Source organism: Pseudochaenichthys georgianus, chromosome 5 (assembly GCF_902827115.2).
Source record: "Pseudochaenichthys georgianus chromosome 5, fPseGeo1.2, whole genome shotgun sequence".
In the NCBI taxonomy this organism is placed as follows: Eukaryota; Metazoa; Chordata; class Actinopteri; order Perciformes; family Channichthyidae; genus Pseudochaenichthys; species Pseudochaenichthys georgianus.
The window spans coordinates 40,564,123-40,582,986 of record NC_047507.1 but is presented as its reverse complement, the minus strand read 5'-3'; the positions used below and the strand labels follow the sequence as shown (position 1 = coordinate 40,582,986).

Genomic DNA, 18,864 nt, shown 5'->3' with positions numbered 1-18,864 from the left:
GGTTTCATCTGACCATATGACATTCTCCCAATCCTCTTCTGGATCATCTAAATGCTCTCTAGCAAACTTCAGACGGGCCTGGACATGTACTGGCTTAAGCAGGGGGACACGTCTGGCACTGCAGGATTTGAGTCCCTGGCGGCGTAGTGTGTTACTGATGGTAGCCTTTGTTACTTTGGTCCCAGCTCTCTGCAGATCATTGACTAGGTCCCCCCGTGTGGTTCTGGGATGTTTGCTCACCGTTCTTGTGATCATTTTGACCCCATGGGGTGAGATCTTGCATGGAGCCCCAGATCGAGGGAGATTATCAGTGGTTTTGTGACCTCGGTTCTGACTTGAGGGGGAATGTTTGGTCAAACACTTTGTGTTTTGTCTCATAGTGGCGTTTTGGAACTTTTAATGAGCGCCACGGTCTCTGAACAAATGAGACACACTGGTTCTGTGCTCCCAGTGGGCAGGACGAACGTGAATGAGTCAGTCCACTCAGGGTTAAAAGCTCTGTTCTCACTGTCCACGTTCCTCTTCTTGGAGAGCGCCATGTGTAATTATTTGTCTCTCCCTGTCTGCCGCTAACACGCCTGTTCACTCTCCTCTCCCCTTCTCGCTATTCGCTAATTATTCTCTTCACTCATTTTCCTCTCTGCTTCTCTCCCTGTATCGCTAACTATTCTCTCACTCATTTTCCTCTCCGCTTCTCTCTGCCGCGCTCTCATCTCTTCTTCTGTATTTCTCTCCCTGTATCGCTCACTCGTCTCTTTCGCCCCCTATCGGCGGCGGTTAAAATAGAATCGCCCCGTCAAAATTGAAATCCCCTATTAATGTATTGATTATAGGTCCGGGTCCGTATAGGTCAGCGTCTGGGTCCGGATCCGGACCGCGGTCTGCCTGTTGCCGACCCCTGATATACACCATACATATTTGTCAAGTCAATACACTATTATATGCCCTTTTATTTCTTCCTTAGTAATTGAATGTTTATTTTGTAAACCTTGCCATAGTTGGTTTAATTGCTAAACGTGTTATGTTACAAATATATTGCCTTCCTATAGGTTGTAACACGAATGAACCAAGTCCCAGCACCTATTATGTGCATGGTACATAGAGCCAAACTGTCTCAACCCATACACCCTGCAGAACCTCCATAACATGTACAGATTCGATTATGGATATTTGAGGCGTAAAACGGAAGAAGAGTAAGTTATTCTTACCTGTAATAAACTAGCCTACTACTGTGTTTGATGAAAAATCAAATCATGGTTTGCTATATATTAGGGGTGTAACGGTACACGTACCGAATAATTTCGATACACGTGTGTACCGAACGAATATAACGTTAAACGTAAAACATTTAGAACGTGAACAACTTTTTGGAAGTAATCTCAGGTGCTGCGTCTCAGCATTCAGAGTAATTTCCTCAAATTGGGTTCAACGACCAAGTCATTTCATTGGACGAGAGGCATACTAGAGAGCTGGTCACAGGGATGCGTTCAAATGTAGTCAGTAATTTGAGGGACTGTCTAAATGACGAACACAGATAAAGTTGAGCTCGAAAATCCTCCAGCATCATTGAAGTCTCTGGTTTGGGAACATTTTGGTTTCGCAGTTACGTACAAGGATGACGGACACAGACAGGTGGACCGAACCAAAGCTGTTTGTCGGCATTGTTCAACTAAAATTGGTTACGCGGCTGGCAATACATCAAACTTGCACACTCATTTGAAAAGGCATCACCCGAATGTGACTATCACCGGTACCAAAAGAAAAAAGACTGAAGTGCAAACCCAACTCCCACTAGCATTTGAGCCTCCACCACTCGCAAAAAGTTCAGACCGAGCCAAAGCTATTACAAACGTCAAATATCCTTATGTTGTCATGTTAGCAAAGCGCTACCTGGCTGTACCTGCTACCTCTGTCCCTACCCCAGTGAGATGATAGTGAACTGTTCATGAACTTGTCATGAAAAGTTCATGAAATATTAGTGAACCATATTCATGAACAGCTCATAAACAGCTCATAACAAAGTTGATGAACTGTTCATGAAAGTGACATGAACATTAAATGGCACTAGGGCAGTTCATGAACTACTCATGAAACTCCTGTGCTGGAATGGTTCATGAACAATTCATGGAATATGGTTTTAGGCAGGTTCATGAACAATTCATGAAATGGAGTTTTCAGTGAGTGTGTAGGGATATTCAACCAAGAACATTTCAAGAATTGTTCATGAACATATCAAGAACTGTTCATAACAACTTCATGAACCGTTCATGAACAGTTCATACCCAGTCACTGAATATAATTCAATGGCTGGCTATGAACTGTTCATGTACATGAACTGTTCATGAACCACTGACTGTGGGTCAATTGGCAACCATAGAAAACAACAATTATGTCAATCACAATGGAACTTTACTCAAATTAACAAACAAACAAACAAACAAACAAACATACATGTATACAGGTGGAGCACTACAATTAATCCTATCACTATTTGAAGCAGTTCTTGACACTCAGCTGCACAACATGTTTTGTTACGGGTCCCAAAAGCTTGGGTACCACAGCAACAATAAATGATTTCTGTAGAAAACAGAAAAGTGCAGCAGCAATAATTATACACAGGATCCGGTTGATCGTCTGGAATGCTTCTTATTCAAAATTCAAAGTACACAGTTACATTCAAATAGCTGAACTTTACAAACATCACATTATTATTATTATTATTATTATCCATTTAAGTTATCTGTCTGTCACAGTCAATTACTGTATCTCAAGGAGAAATTCAACATAGTCAATATAAATTATTACATTACATTGCATTTAGCTGACGCTTTTATCCAAAGTGACTTACAATAAGTGCGTTCGACCAACAAAATACAAACTTGAAGAAAACAGAATCATAAAGTACATCAGGTTTCATAGAGCAAAAACATTTCAAGTGCTACTCAACTGGCTTTAGGTAAGCCAGTCCATAAGTGCTTTGTTAATAGTTCTATTGCTCGAAGTGGAGTCGAAAGAGATGAGTTTTCAGTCTGCGCCGGAAGGTGTGTAAGCTATCTGCTGTCCTGATGTCAATGGGGAGCTCATTCCACCATTTTGGAGCCAGGATAGCAAACCCACGTGTTTTTGCTGATGGGAACTTGGGTCCCCTTCGCAGCGAGGGTGCAGCGAGCCGTTTGGTTGATGCAGAGCGGAGTGCACGTGCTGGGGTGTACGATTAACCATGTCCTGGATGTAGGAAGGGCCAGATCCATTCGCAGCATGGTACGCAAGTACCATTGTCTTGAAGTGGATTCTAGCAGTTACCGGAAGCCAGTGGAGGGAGCGGAGGAGCGGCGTGGTGTGGAAGAATTTAGGAAGGTTGAAGACCAGACGAGCCGCTGCATTCTGGATGAGCTGCAGGTCGGATGGCACATGCAGGTAGACCAGCCAGGAGGGAGTTGCAGTAGTTTAGGCGTGAGATGATGAGAGCCTGGACCAGAACCTGCGGCGCTTTCTGGGTCAGCTGGGGACGCATCCTCCTGTTGTTGTAAAGCGTGTATCTGCAGCAGCGGGTTGTAGCAGCTATGTTTGCAGTGAAGGACAGGTTGTTATCTATAAACACATAACGCTATCAAATAATACTTTCTATCAATATATCTATCTTTACCAAATATAACATATTATGGAGATCACAAAAATACACTGTCAATGTTAATAAACAAAAAACAAGGCAATGTGCCTGCAAGACTGCACTCAGGTAAACAAAACATATTACCCGTCCGCAGCAGCTAACCTGCCTGCGAGCCTTCGCTCAGGTCACATTTACCCAGGTGCGGCTGAAGCCCGCGAAAATGGCATCTATTGTTGCCGACAGTTTAGTATTTTTAAAATACCGTTACTATGTCAAACATGCTCAAAACCTTTTGACACACTCTCCTAAACATCTCCAACATCATATCTAATTCACACAAGTTAACATCGATCATTTTCATTATGTACTGACCTGTAGAAAACAGAAAAGTGGAGCAGCAATAATTATACACAGGATCCGGTTGATCGTCTGGATTGCTTCTGAGGAGGGGGCGGAAGCATAGATATATATAAACACTAGATGGCTCATGGGAGATTTTCCAGCGTAGCTGACTGGCCGCCATCTTGCTACAGTCAACAGTTACTCTGATTCGCGTTATGGTAGCTGTTGTAAGGTGAGTGATCTGCACAAAAATACTCTTAACTCGCTGAAATCTTGACTGATTTACAAACGGTTTGGTTTATTATAAACATTATTAGCATGGCTATGATACAGGATGCTTGGACATGTTGAAATTGCAGCTTTTCTTTGTGTATGTGGTTGTATTTATTAGCTGGCTAATAACAAGAGGCTGTCACTGAGACCTAGTATTACAAAGTTCACCCAGCAACTTTACACCAGTGGGAGAGGCAGAACTGCTCTTTCTTTTCAACATAACTTAAGTTACACATGATTTGTTCCAAGTGGTTTGGCTTGTTAAAAACATCTTGCATTATGATACAGGAATTTGCTGGCTTTGTGTTTACAGAAGTACCTGACTATGCCGGACTTTTGTGCAGCCTACGGATGCTCCAATCGCCGCTGTCTGCAAACAAGAACCCGTGGGATCACCACATATGTTTATGTTTGCTCAGTCTAATAAACCCATAACATGGTTGTGAAAGAATACCAAAGCTGAGGCTGGACGATGATTGATTGTTAGTGTGCCATGTGTCACTGTGTGTCTTATTGGTTTTGTGGTATACTGTATTTTATTTTATTGTGTGCAAGACACATTTAAAACAAATAACCTTGAACCTTGAAGCCCCATCTCTCCCCACCTGCTCCTGCTTCCTACATCCCCTCCACACCACACCAAGTTGTTCTTCTTAATAATAATAATACATTTATGTTGGGGGGGCCGCCTTTCATAACACCCAAGGACACCTTACAGGGGCATAGGGGCAATATAGGGAACAATTTAAACAGTGGATTTTGTGATATATCAGCCGGGGTGAGTCAAGACAAACCACAAATGGACTACAGAAGGACATATGGTACAGTTTATATTATTCTTGGTCTTTTTTCAATAACATATTTCAAAGGTTCTGGATTTGTTTACAAATCTAGAAACTAAATACAAAACTAGGATGATAAGATCTCATGTCAAAAATAATTGTGATAAATTAGACAGAACTGGCCTGTCTGTGAGCACATTTTATGTTGGTTTGGTTCTTCTGATAAAGGTGTGAATATCTAAATAATATACCAACATATGCTATTGTCATTAGTTGTGTCCCTGTTCTTCAAGCTAAGGCATTGCTCAATTAACAACTCTTGGTTTACAGAGTGGTAACATGAGACCGATTTTTATATATAAAATATAAATGTATTTTAATTTTATAATTTATTTTAAATATTGACAATATAATAAAATAAATGGAAATATATACACCGGCAAATATTTAATATAAATACCTTGTGTGTGTGTATAGCTATTGCTTTATCTGATTAATGTTATTTTCATATGAAAGTCCATGATTATAAGTATGCAGTATCATAACTACATCTTTGATGTTTATAAAAAACCAAACCGTTTGAAAATCGGTTGAAAATTGAGCAAGCTATGGTTATTTAAATAGTAAACCATAATGTTATGAATGAGAGCACTGCCTGTAGCAAGATGGCGGCCAGTTGGCGGCCAACTATCCGGCCAACTATCCGGCTGTTTAAAAATCAGCTCCTAAATTCTAACCCTATCGTCTATTCCTTGACCTCTGAGTGAAACGCCACGGGGTTAAGGGATAGTGGATAGGAGAATTCAAAAGGACTTAGGAGAAGAGACTGCGGTACTTTAGAGAATCCGAATGCACTTTCACTATCCGACGTGTTTATGATGCGCCAGCGGACGTCATTGTGTGCGTCTGCTGCTGTGGGGAAACTATGGAAACCACAGTTTTCTATACAGCGGACTACAACATGGATGTTTAATAAGAACGAGGGACTACTGTAAACTCATCTAGAGACTCTGCACCGTGCTCTGATGCTGCTGCTTTGCTTTATGAACGGGGACAACAGAGAAACATATTCTTCATGACCAAAGTTGGAATTGAAATAAAAAAGGAAAGTGAAACTTATGCTCGTCGACCTCTCCCTCCGGTCCACATTAATACAAATACGTATGATTGTATGAACTAAATATCTTAAAATCAATACAGATGTATTTATTATAAACGTTAGTCTTAACATCTATCACTGTGTATATCACCATTCAAACATCTTTTAAAAGTTGAACAAACCCCACACAGCTCAGTAAAGACTGAAATGTTGACTTTATTTGATAATTTCAGTGAAAACTAACGTTCATATTTCTCTTTTTGATTATAATACTGATGAACGTTCAAAATAAAGCACTTTGGCAACTTACCACCTATTTTTTAAAATGCTTAATAAGCACCGTAACTTTCATGATATAATTTCTCGGTCATAATCGGTTGTTTCCGTGAACGGCCGACTGTTGAGTGAAGGCAAATGCTGCGGCTGCAAGGCATTGTGGGGCAGCATTTTCGCTTCTCCTGCCGGTTAGGGAGGTCCAGTGGTTCCTAAGCTAAAGGAGGTTATAAAGGAAGTTTGAAACCTCCTTTCCTATCATTCTCATCATTCTAGAGAATTCGAACGGCACTTATCATGGCTGCCACTGAGGGACTTCCGGGTCATTTCACTCCTTTAGGAAGGTTCCTAAGCTAAATGGACTATTCGACTTCAGCCCTAGTGTTTATATATATCTATGGGCGGAAGTGTCCCCCCTAAGGTAACCCAGATGTCACCGCTCACCTGCCAAAGGTTCCACCTTGGCGCTACTTACTCGTACTGCTTCTCAAACAGTACAGATAAACCATGAAATGATATGAATGTCACCAAAATAAATACAGATAATGTTCAGTTTCAAATTCACTATTGTTTTGTTTTAAGATTAAAAGTTTTAAAAAAGAAAGAAATGTTCAAATAGTAGATGAATATTCAAGAGGTCTTTAAAAACATCACACTGATCATCAAAAGTTCATACAATGCTCATGAATATTCCAAAATATTCTGAACTTGCCACAATCATCCAAAATTCATGAAATGCTCATAGTCATGAAAAGTTCATGAAATACTCATGCACACTTTTTGGGGTTTTAATTATAATGTTGTGATTGGCTGGATCATGAAAAGTTCATAAATTGCTCATAAAAGTCTGTCATGAGCAAAACAGGAACTTTATATGAATGAACAATGTTCATAAACATTTCATGAACTGCTCTTTAAAATGGTTCATGAGCATTTTAAGAATGTTGGTTCATGAACATGACAAGTGAACATACAATGAGTTGTTCATGAATGTTTCATGAGTGCTCATGAACAGCTCATAAAGTCATGAACTCCATCTCGCAGGGGTAGCGAGAGGGTGTTCTCCACAGCAGGAGACATTGTTAGTGCCAGCAGATCTGCCCTTTCGGCAAGCAATGTGGACAAGTTCATCTTTTTTTTTAAAAACATGAAAATACAATGACAAGCAAGTTCTAATATCAATCTGGCTGCTTAGGTACTAGTACAGTACAGTTCAAATACAGATTATTTCAGTTAATCGAAATGCTGCACCTTAATGTTTGTTTTATTATATTTTGTATTTATTTGAGTGAATACATTATTCACAGTTTAATAATAATTAAAAAACCCCAAAAAATATTTTATGTTTTGTGATAATTTTTTCTGCTGTACCGAAAACTTCCCGAACCGAACCGTGACCTAAAAACCGAGGTACGAACCGAACCGAAATGTTTGTGAACCGTTACACCCCTATGAATGATATGTTATAGGAGCAAATAATTCAGGGAAAAAAGGCTACTAAGTATTTCCATCAAACTTTATTTTTAGAAATGTACAAAATGAACGAGTAAATATATATATATATATACTGTATATCATCCATTCCTCCCCTTATAGGCGTTTTCGGCATCTTGCCTATCACAGCTTTGTAAGCTGGTGCTTAGGCTTTGTAGGACGAGGCATCAGAGTGGTCATCCCGTCATGTGTTGTCCGCCGGATACACCAGGAGTTTCCTGATCTGGCTGGACGAAATTAAATGCAAATCACAAAATATTAGAGAAACTTAGTTTTAGGTTCGTTAGCTTGCCAGCTAGATTAATATGCCAACCTACGTTTGTTAGTTGTTCAGTGTAATATGCCAACCTACTATGAACAACAGCTAGTGTTTCATATTAGGCTAGCAAGAACATGTTTACAATTGCAATCTTATACGGGTTGTCTGCTACGTTCGGTCATTCATTGTAGCTGGCATAAAAACAATGTTTTCCCTAGCATGTCTAGCTCTTGGTAGCCTTCTTGTTTAGCTCGGTAGCATACACGCTAGGAACGCCAACTATAATGCAATTAAGTTTTGCGACTGACTGTACGGTAAATCACCCGGAGTATACTGTCTAGTATTTCGTGTATTTCGTAACTTAGTTAGCCCAGTTAGCACTGTGTCAATGGCTTAGCAGCCCGAAAAACGTTTACCCATTTAAACAGTCGTGGTAAATACCTTGTTTGTTTTAAACATCATAAATACACAAACAACAATGAATACTTACAGGTTGTGTACCCGAATCTCCCGCTGGTCCAAACAAAGTAGGAACAGCATCGTTCTTCAGTGCCCTACGCTGTACATATCCGGCATGAATCGCTGACGGCCCGTCCACACGGTGGCGTGCGTTGAAGCTTCAACGCTTCTGCCCATTCACTTTGAATGGGGTGACGTCACACTTTGCCGAACTGCATTTTGGGAGTGTCGCTTCGCTCACTTCAAAAGTTGAGCAATGTTCAACTTTTGAAGCTTCGACGGAAGCGTCAGCCAATCAAATCATATGCCAGTACAAGCTCAATCAAACCGCGTGCTTGTGTGTCCGGTGCGGGAGATTCTTCTGATTGGTTGTTGGTGTTGGATTGTGTTCGTTGTTCTCGCGTCCAGGAGGAAGTTAAAATAAGAGACTAATGGAGTCTCTGAAAAGGTTCAAATTGGTACTTTAATTAAGTAACGTGGTTTCGAAACAAACGGAGCAATAAGGGAGCACAGCTGTGGTTTGGAAGTTGCGGTGGTGAAAAGCGAGCGAGATCACGTTCTCTCCCAGCTAGGGATGCCGGAAACTGACCATGATCAAATTCGAAAATTGGACAGCCCTGGCGAATATTAATCGATTATTCGCCGCCCCCAGGAAGTAAATACTAACAGGAAGACGGTTTGGGCTCTGGCAGTGTTTAAAGATTGGTTAATGGAAAATAAACTGTGAACAGACTTGGACAGTTACAGAAAAAGTCGATCAGTGCTGCCGTCCCTTTAAGTCACGTTGTTATTATTGCAGTTGCAGTCGTTGGTACGGAGTGGGACGGAGTATTGATTTCTTAGCGGAAGCAATACAATCATTATAAAGTCACTACAATCATTTTCAATTCATATGCAACGAGACAGTCATTTTTTGAAAAAAAAGACACCCGACAGGGGGATCATGGATCCTGATGCAAAGCTTCACATTATCCCTTACTGAGTAGGACCAGTGGATCTAAACACAGCCCCTGGATTAGGGATATTCTTCTGACAGCTGGTTGTGGTGCATTCAGCCGATCTGGTCTCTAGATCAACTGCAACCCTTTACTTTTGCTACCCGGGTGTGGCTTTGCAAGGGATGATGTGAGAGGCCCAAGGCTGAGTAGAGTAGGCAAGAGGCACAACCTCAATCATTACAATGTTATTCATATAGCCCAAACATTACAAATGTTTTCATTTATTTCACAATATAATCAGTTTCTAATTAAGTCATACACTACCAAGTCTCTCCAGTTCGATTTTATTGTTGTTGTTTCTTATGTTAAAGACTTGCTGGTTGTTCAACATTTAAATGCATGCTCTTTTGTCTTCCAAACACTTTTGCAGTCAGACTATGCTCAAACTGTGTTTCCTACTCCATCTGGATTTCATCTAGTACATTAGAGCCACATTCAGCATTGTACTGCTCTCTGCCTTAGCATTGTATTTGAGTATGTTTTACTTATTTAATTATTGAAGAAGGGACAATGCACAAGTTCTACAATTCATTGAGTCCATCAAGTACATATGCCAGGTTTAGCCATAAAGGTTATCTTTCATCTGCAGTCCCTGGCAGGTTTATGACATTTAAAAAAAAAAACATACAAGAGCACATAAGCATAGATAGTAACACATGAGCACAATGACAGCACATAGAGACTTTGAGCTGGCAGGGTTTGTTGTCCAGTCTGAATTATTTGGACAAATGTTATTTGAATAAAGCCCCGGTCTTGATAATATGTGAAAGGGGCTTTAATTACTCATCTTATGTCATATAATTTACTAAGATTGAAGACTGATACAAATAAATCTACGGTTTACAAGTTCTTTTGAACATAAAGCTGTTCTATTTTATTGCTAACATTCCAAATGCAATGCACACAAACACAGCAAATGTACCTTTCACGCTCCAACCATTAATACACACAAATTGGAGGTGGTAACATCTCCAAAGACACGGTGACAAGCAAAGAGCAACTAACAAACAGCATTGTGGATGTAGAGCAGGCGGACAGGCATTATGAGTCAGTTCTGCAGGAGGTGAGTGGATTGACAATGAACCGGCTTGTATTGTGCTCTGATGATTCTCCCTCTCGTCAAGGCTGACTGAAAGTCTGCGTCACTGCTGAAAACACTTCCTTTGTCTGCAGTACAGGATTGTTTGGTTCGTCTTCAAGGAGAGTGGAGCCAAGAGTCATAAACAAACTGAGACAGCTTTTCTATCTTTGACTAAAATGCAAATAGACATATTAACACAAAAAGGACAGAGAAAGAAAACAGGGTTAGGCGAGAGACATAGTGATCAAGATGATACACCATAGCATAAAAAGTCAAATATAGGCTGCAATAGGAAAATTCTTGTTTTGTTGAAGTATTTGTTAACTTTCTACTGAGATCTGCAGCAGGTTTCGCCAACTCAAATGTAACACTTTTTAAGACCACTTTGAATATAATTTAAGACTTATTTCACGGAAAGAAAGTATGAAGGAAAATTGCTAAGAAGAAATACTGTCACGATTCTCATGTCACATTTCTATGTCTAGGTTTGGGTGTTTTTGCTGTTCTCTCTGTCATGTTTTCCTCCTGGGTTATTGTCTGGTCCTTTTCCCTGTGTTTTTCCTCCTGTCGTTAGTTTCCCTGGTGTGTCTGATTACCCGATTGTGTTCACCTGTGGCCCCTGTGTTTTCTCCTCCCTCCTCACCTGTGTCTTGTTTGTGTGATTAGTCTTGTGTGTATTTAAGTTCCGGTTTTTCTGTCTGTCTTTGTCGGTTCGTCTTGTGTATTGGCTTGTCCTCGGTGAGTGTTCTGTTCTGTCTTTGTCATTTTAGCCTTGAAATAAAGGAATTTCACTTTTGGCTTTTGGAGGTCCACGAAGCCTCCAAAAGACTCCTAGGAGACGCAAGGCCAGGGGGGTCCTGCCAACTCCATGTCCTGTGCCGTTGGAGGTTCCGCCGACTGCTCTCCTGCCGGGGGTCCTGCCGGCCCTGTGTCCTCTTCCGTGGGGAATCTTGCCGACACCTGTCCCACCGGCTCCGGATCGGACACCTGTCCCACCGGCTCCGGATCCTGTCCGGTCGACACCGGCTCCTGCCCGGTCTCCGGAGCTGTCCGGTCTTCGCCCTCGAGCCCAGTCCCCTGAGTTCGCCCGCTGTGGTCTTCGCCCCTCCTCGAACTCTGCCTTGTCCCCGGGCCATCCGCCCGAGACCCCCTCCTCGAACTCTGCCTTGCCCCCGGGCCGTCCGCCCGAGAACCCCCTCCTCGAACTCTGCCTTGCCCCCGGGCCGTCCGCCCGAGAACCCCTTTTTGAACTCTGCCTTGCCCCCGGGCCGTCCGCCCGAGACCCCCTCCTCGAACTCTGCCTTGCCCCCGGGCCGTTCGCCCGAGACCCCCTCTTTGAACTCTGCCTTGCCCTGGGCTGTCAGCCAAGGCCCGTCCTCCGTACCCCCTCCACCCACCCTGCTGGACGTTGTTGGATTTTTGTTTTGGTGTTTAGGGACTTCTAGAATCCGTCCCTTGAGGAGGGGGTTTTGTCACGATTCTCATGTCATGTCACATTTCTATGTCTAGGTTTGGGTGTTTTTGCTGTTCTCTCTGTCATGTTTTCCTCCTGGGTTATTGTCTGGTCCTTTTCCCTGTGTTTTTCCTCCTGTCGTTAGTTTCCCTGGTGTGTCTGATTACCCGATTGTGTTCACCTGTGGCCCCTGTGTTTTCTCCTCCCTCCTCACCTGTGTCTTGTTTGTGTGATTAGTCTTGTGTGTATTTAAGTTCTGGTTTTTCTGTCGGTTCGTCTTGTGTATTGGCTTGTCCTCGGTGAGTGGTCTCTGTTCTGTTCTGCCTGTGTATATATATAGCCTTGACATAAAGGAATTATTTTCACTTTAATCTGCATTTGGGTCCTACCTGCTTCCTTCGCTCTACCGTAACAGTTAGCTTGAGTACAATGATACATGAATGTTATACCCTGGCTAATCGTAAGCCATGTGAGCATGAACCAATATGCGCAGCATAAAATGATAAAATACATCAGACGCATTTGTTTGTCTTTTGCATATTAGAAATGAGTTGGCGCCATTCATTTCAGGTAACGCTGTGTTGAAGCTTGAAACTGCGTTAGTTACTGAGCATTGTAATGGGTAGTAATTACCCGACTGCATTAGTAATGCAAGTAATACGTTACTGAAACTCCATACTGTAACGCGTTACACCCAACACTGCCTGGAACTCAACTTACCCCTCTTGCCAGCGCTACTCTGACGCCTATTTTAGAGTGAGGCGCAGGAAGAAGTAGCTTCAATGGGATGTAGCTTGAGCCCTGCCTGCCTGCAGGAGGGGTTGTAGTTTGAAGCCAGAATGGGTAAAGCTTCGCATGCGATGAGGACCCGTTTCGCGTGAAGCCGGAAGCGCCGTATTTGAGCGGCCCTGAAACCAGTGATACCCTCTTGAGAGACTGAAGGCGTACGTCAATTGTTTGGGTGAAGTAGCCCGTTTCCATTAAGCCGGAGGAACTTCCGTGGAGCCCGATTTCCTTGTCTTTTCCTCCCGCGTCCGGGTTTGCGGGGCGGCCGGCTGGAACCGCTAGCCGACTGGGGAACGCCGCCTGTAGCTTAATCCGCCAGACTGCGGAGCTGATGAATAATGCCTGGAGCTGGGACGAAGCTCTGCTGCTGGTTGCGCGTTGACACCTGGAAGACAGCTGATAGAACAGGGGAGAGCATATATAGAGGGATTAACAGGTGCGATCATTAGGCTTGTAAATGGAGGGGCGTGATAGGTTAGCTGAGGAGTGGCGCTCCCTGTCATTTAGATGCAGGGAGCAAGTATTGCCATGACGAGCAATACGGAGTGTTAGGTCTTCCTGTCTGAACTTGCGCTAAGCTTCATTAGTATTAATATCATAACCAAAATGTCGGTGATTAACATTTTGTTTACAGACTGATCACTCAATGCTTCAAACTGTCCATCATCCTAAATAGACTAAAAGCAGTTTTTTGTTTTATATAGATCATTGGCTATGTGGGAAAATACTGTGTTTGAAATGTATAATTTAAATTAGATGTTAGCTTTTTGATATATATATAATATATATTATGGGGGGACAGGGCTGCTGAGCCTAAAGATGGATCTGTTGGACCTGGCACCAGGGGGAGGGACAACTGATTTAGTATGAAAATAGGCGCTACAAATGTGCCTGCATTTATTAAAGGTAGGTAGGTAAGAATGGAGAAACCAGCTCGAGTGTGCTAGAATTTGAAAGTACACAACCGAAAAAAATCTGCCCCTTCCTTCAGACTTCCTTACAGAGCCCCTCCTCCAACACACACAAACGCGCACATGACCAATGAGGGCACGAGATAAGTTTGTGCACAGATGTAAGGCTGGCAGGCAGGTAGGCCATCCAGTTATTTTAGCTGGGCCGGCTCAGATGATTGGTCGTGCTTTTTACAGCGCCACGGCTTCCACAGATGACATTTTTGTATGTATTTATTGTCAAAGCATTTAATATATTCATTGCTATCGGGATGTTAAGAGCATTCCATGGAATATAACAAACAGTGCTTCTGAAGTGAATTACCTACCATACCTTTTAAATGTCAGCTAAAAGAGCAGTGAAGAGCAGTGCATTTTCTGTAAAGATATTAACAGTACTTAATGTCAGCTTAGTAAACAAAAAAACATTAGCTAACAGACTAATTTCCACCACTCATGGACCACACCCACCTTTTCTTGTGAAAAACTGGGTGACATACTGTCGCCCAGAGATGGGGACTCGAGTCTGCGACTCGGACTCGAGTCGCACTTAAGTCGCACACACAGAGACTTCAGACTTGACTTGGACTCGTGACCAAAAGACTTCAGACTCGACTTGGACTCGTGTGTTGGGACTCGTGAACAATCATTGTGTTTTCTATTTTTGGCGTATTAAAGGTGGGGTAGGTACATTTGAGAGAAACCGGCTCGAGATCGCTAGAATTAGAAAATACACAACCGGAGATAATCTGCTAGAGGCTGCTACTTCCTTATAGAGCCCGCCTCCTCCAACACACACAAACGCGCACATGACCAATGAGGGCACGAGATAAGTTTGTGCCCAGATGGAAGGCTGACAGGCAGGTAGGCCATCCAGTTATTTTAGCCGGGCTCATTACGCAGACGTGCACTCCTCTGTTACTACCTCGTAGTAACACAATGGCGACCGGCGGCACACCTGCGGCTGTACCGCTTGTAATTAGGTTCAACTACAAACACTTCGAACAAAACGCCGGCGGCACCAACAAAAGGAGCGCACACTGCAAAGTCTGCAATATCAAAATCAAGGATGCTGGCGCAACAACGTCGAATTTCATCAGGCACTTGAAAACTCACCCGGAGAGGTCAGTCACATTAACGCATGGACGGTTAGCAAACATGTTTAGCTCAGCATCAGCTATGTAATGTTAACTTAGCTTGCTACTAGCTTTGTATTTGTGATACTGATTTCTGATTCTGAAGTGTTTTGCTTATAAGTTGTTTGCATTTAGCTAAAGTGTGATGTTTTTCCTCATATTGCATTGCAATAGCCTGTTTAAAGTGATCATATAACAAACAACTAATCAGTACTGATACTGTATGCTAATAGATATAGGAGTGATAATAACACAGTAAATGCTTTGAATTTCTTAGATATAGCTGCAGTATTCTTAACAGACTGGATAGCAGCAGACAATAGAAGGCTTATTACAACCAGAAGAGACATGAGACTTTTATTTTTTAGAGACTTGAGACTTGACTTGGACTCGTGACCAAAGACTTGAGACTTGATCAAGTCTCACCCCACAAAGACTTGAGACTTGACTTGGACTCGTGACCAAAGACTTGAGACTTGATCAAGTCTCACCCCACAAAGACTTGAGACTTGACTTGGACTTGCAAAAAAAGACTTGTGAACATCTCTGCTGTCGCCCTTTAGTCCCTCTCTCTTGTCTTTCTCTTCTTTTCTTAGAGCCTGGCTTTGTTGGTCGTTGAAACATGGTACAACACACATATGTAGGCTAAGTACTAGCATCCCTCCTCACATGCTTTTACTCTCTGCAAGTGCAGGTGCTGCACCGCGTTTGGAGGCAGGACCAAACCATTACACGTAAATAGAAGGGGGTGTACAGAGGCTTTGGGTAATTCACTTTTGGAAGAAAATAAGTTAAATTAATCATAAGTTTAGTGAGTAATTTATCAATATAACGTTCTATTAATGTTAATTATTGAGGATTGATGAAAGGTTACTTACATTTTTTTTCTTAATGTTCTGAACATTTTGGGGCCCCTGTCAGTCAGGGGCCCTTAGAATCGTCCTAACTGTTCACCCCCTTACGGCGCCCCTGCACACACACACTCTATGTCAGATGCAAGTATCAGCGAGAGCAGCAGCGCATTTACAACTTGGGGATAAAGGACGCACAAAATATTATGGTCAAATGTAAACTGTGTGCAGGACAAAAAGCATTGTCCACAACGAATAACAGCAATGCCAATCTCCTGAATCACCTAACTAATGTAGCTACATGAGGCTATAAAACTAGTCGCCAAAGACCCCACCGTCTCAACCACCGGCAGTGACCCAGATGGAGCAACACCATCTAAACAGCCAAAATACGATCTTTTTAAATCGCCACATGTCACCCAGAGTCAACTAAACAGATTGATTGCTGAAAATAGTTTGTTTGTCTTCAGTGTCAGTCTGACAGTTTATTATGTATCTAATTGTTACTGCCAAAAGAGTGTAGTTCTTGTTTAATTGTTACACTGCCAAAATAGTGTAGTTGTTGTTAATGTGTACACGGTGGTGATTGACATTATTCACCCACGGATCTATGGGTTGGGGTATTGTTCTGCACGGACATTTTAGTGAACCGGACTTCCTGTTTCCGCCGGTCTTAGCTTCCCGGGAATGAAGTTGTTTACAATGGTTTTCAGATGCTAAATAAAAGTGTAGCTTGTACCTTTGATACCCCCCATGTTGCCTGTGCTGTATGCTGCAAACTCTTTGTTTAAAACTAATTGGCCATCGGAATGTGTGGAGTAAGTCTCCCAAGGGGGGTGGTCACATTCCACAGCTCTCCCCCCCCCCCCTCCTGTGATCTCCCAACCCCCAGTCTGTAGGTTTGTGTTAGCATATTTCAGTGTTAATTTTGGCAGCTGTTTTTGATTTAGTCTTAGTCTTTAGACGAAAATGGTTATTAGTTTTAGTCACATTTTAGTCATTCCTATCCTTCGTAGTTTTAGTCTAGTTTTAGTCGAGGAAAACTCACAACGTTGTAGTCAACTTTTAGTCGATGAAAAATTACATTTTAGTCAACTTTTAGTCAAAATGTGTCTCTATACTCTGAACGCTCCGTCCCCGGCAGATCTCTGTGTCCGCTGCAGCATGTATGTTAGGCCCCGCCCCCCGCACACAGAGAGACACAGGGAGATCGCTCTTCTGGAGTGAAGAGAGCGGAAATAATGATATTGCAAGTTAGAAATGTAAGATACATTTTGACAGACAAGATGGACACTTAATATGCTGGATTTTGAATAGTCGATAGTTCAAGTACAGATTATTTCAGTTCATCGAAATGCTGCACCTTAATGTTTATTTTATTATATTTTGTATTTATTTGAGTGAATATTCTTATTCACAGTTTAATAATAATAAAATATATATTTTATGTTTTGTGATCATTCTTTCTGCTTTACCGAAAACGGTACCACTTTACAATAAGACTACCCTTATAAAGGATTCATAAAGGGTTTATAATTAGGTTATTAATTAGGTTGTAAACACTTTATTAATCATTAAGAACCAGTTCTGACATAGGTCTCATACATCAACACAGGCTCACTATTTGGCAAGATGACAAAGCCTTATATTGGCTACCTTGCTTACTTTGTCTTCTTCATCAGCCAGCATCCTTGGTATGTGTTGTTCACCGAGTTGATTCTCTCCCCATCCATCTTGATGTTTCTTGGCATCTCTTTATGACCATTTATTTATGAATTACTAACATTTATAACTACCAAAAAGGAGCCTTATTGTAAAGTGTGAAACACATTCTCATTTATTAATGAGTTACTACCATTTATAACTGGTAAAAGGGAGCCTTGTTGTAAAGTGTGAAACACGTCACTGAAAGGGTGCGTTGTTTTTAAGTTTAATACACATGTCCATTTATGAATGAGTTATAACATTCACGCTTACCGAATACACATTTTCACATGAAATGCCAAGTAAGATGCAAAAGAGCCAAGCAAAACATTTTATTCACACATGAAGAAAATCAGGACTAAAAATAATGACTGTTTAGTATGACTGATATACATATTTAAACATAAAAGCTTTTCCCAGACATAAATGAAAGACTTGGTAAGACATAATGGTACTCAGACTGGAAAGGCTTTGTGTATATCCTTGAACAAGTGTCCAAGCAGTCCATCAGGGTGAGCAGAGCCAAGATGACCATTCAAGAACCTTGAGGTGCTCCTCCAACAAACTCTCTGTACGGTTTCCTCTCAGTCTACGGACATGTCCTTTGACCATCGACCTAGCTCTTCCATTATGTTGGGTAAGACTGCCAGTCTGGGGGTTCACAAACCACCTGCTGTGGTTTATGGTACAGTGGTTGTACCCCATGTTACTCAGCACTCTCCTGTATGCCCTCCACTCATCACTAATATGCTACTTCCTGACTTAACATGCCGTCTAATCGGAGGGACAAGGTGGCATCTTGATCGTTTCTCCACTAGTTTCAACACTAGTCTCTGCCTTTTGTCTTTAACTCCCTTCATTCCGAAGACCCATTTCTTCCTTCTCCAGGTGTGTCCAAAGCGTCCATGTGCATATGTAACAGGCCCCGCTATGCAGAGCGCGATGACAGATAGTATTCCTGCAAAACAGGAGAAATGATGAACAACCAAATTCTTAGCTGCTCGTTTGGCGGGTCTTGCCAGAATTTATTATTCATTTTGCACACACAATTGTTAATGCCCTTAACCATTTGACACAACACACACACAATTGTGAATGCCCTTTTCTGTCTTCAATATAAACACTTGTCTATATATATTCATGTCTTCAATATATTTGAAATAAACACCATGACTTAAAATAAGAATTTTTCTATTCAGATATTGATTTTGTAATCAAACCCTTTTAAATACCTTCCCAGGTAAAGCATCAGAACCTAATCTGTACTAGCATTAGCAGTCAACAAGCATGTATGTATTAACTCTGACCATAGAA

The 18,864-nt window shown here is 41.8% G+C and overlaps 1 long non-coding RNA gene across 1 annotated transcript; it reads left to right on the top strand.

Annotated features, from left to right (window-relative positions):
• Positions 1-4,079: 4,079 nt before the first annotated feature.
• On the top strand, positions 4,080-4,676 carry LOC139433907 (uncharacterized). Its single transcript, XR_011643302.1, has 2 exons — positions 4,080-4,184; positions 4,539-4,676. It is a non-coding gene; the product is annotated as an uncharacterized lncRNA (long non-coding RNA).
• Positions 4,677-18,864: the final 14,188 nt, after the last annotated feature.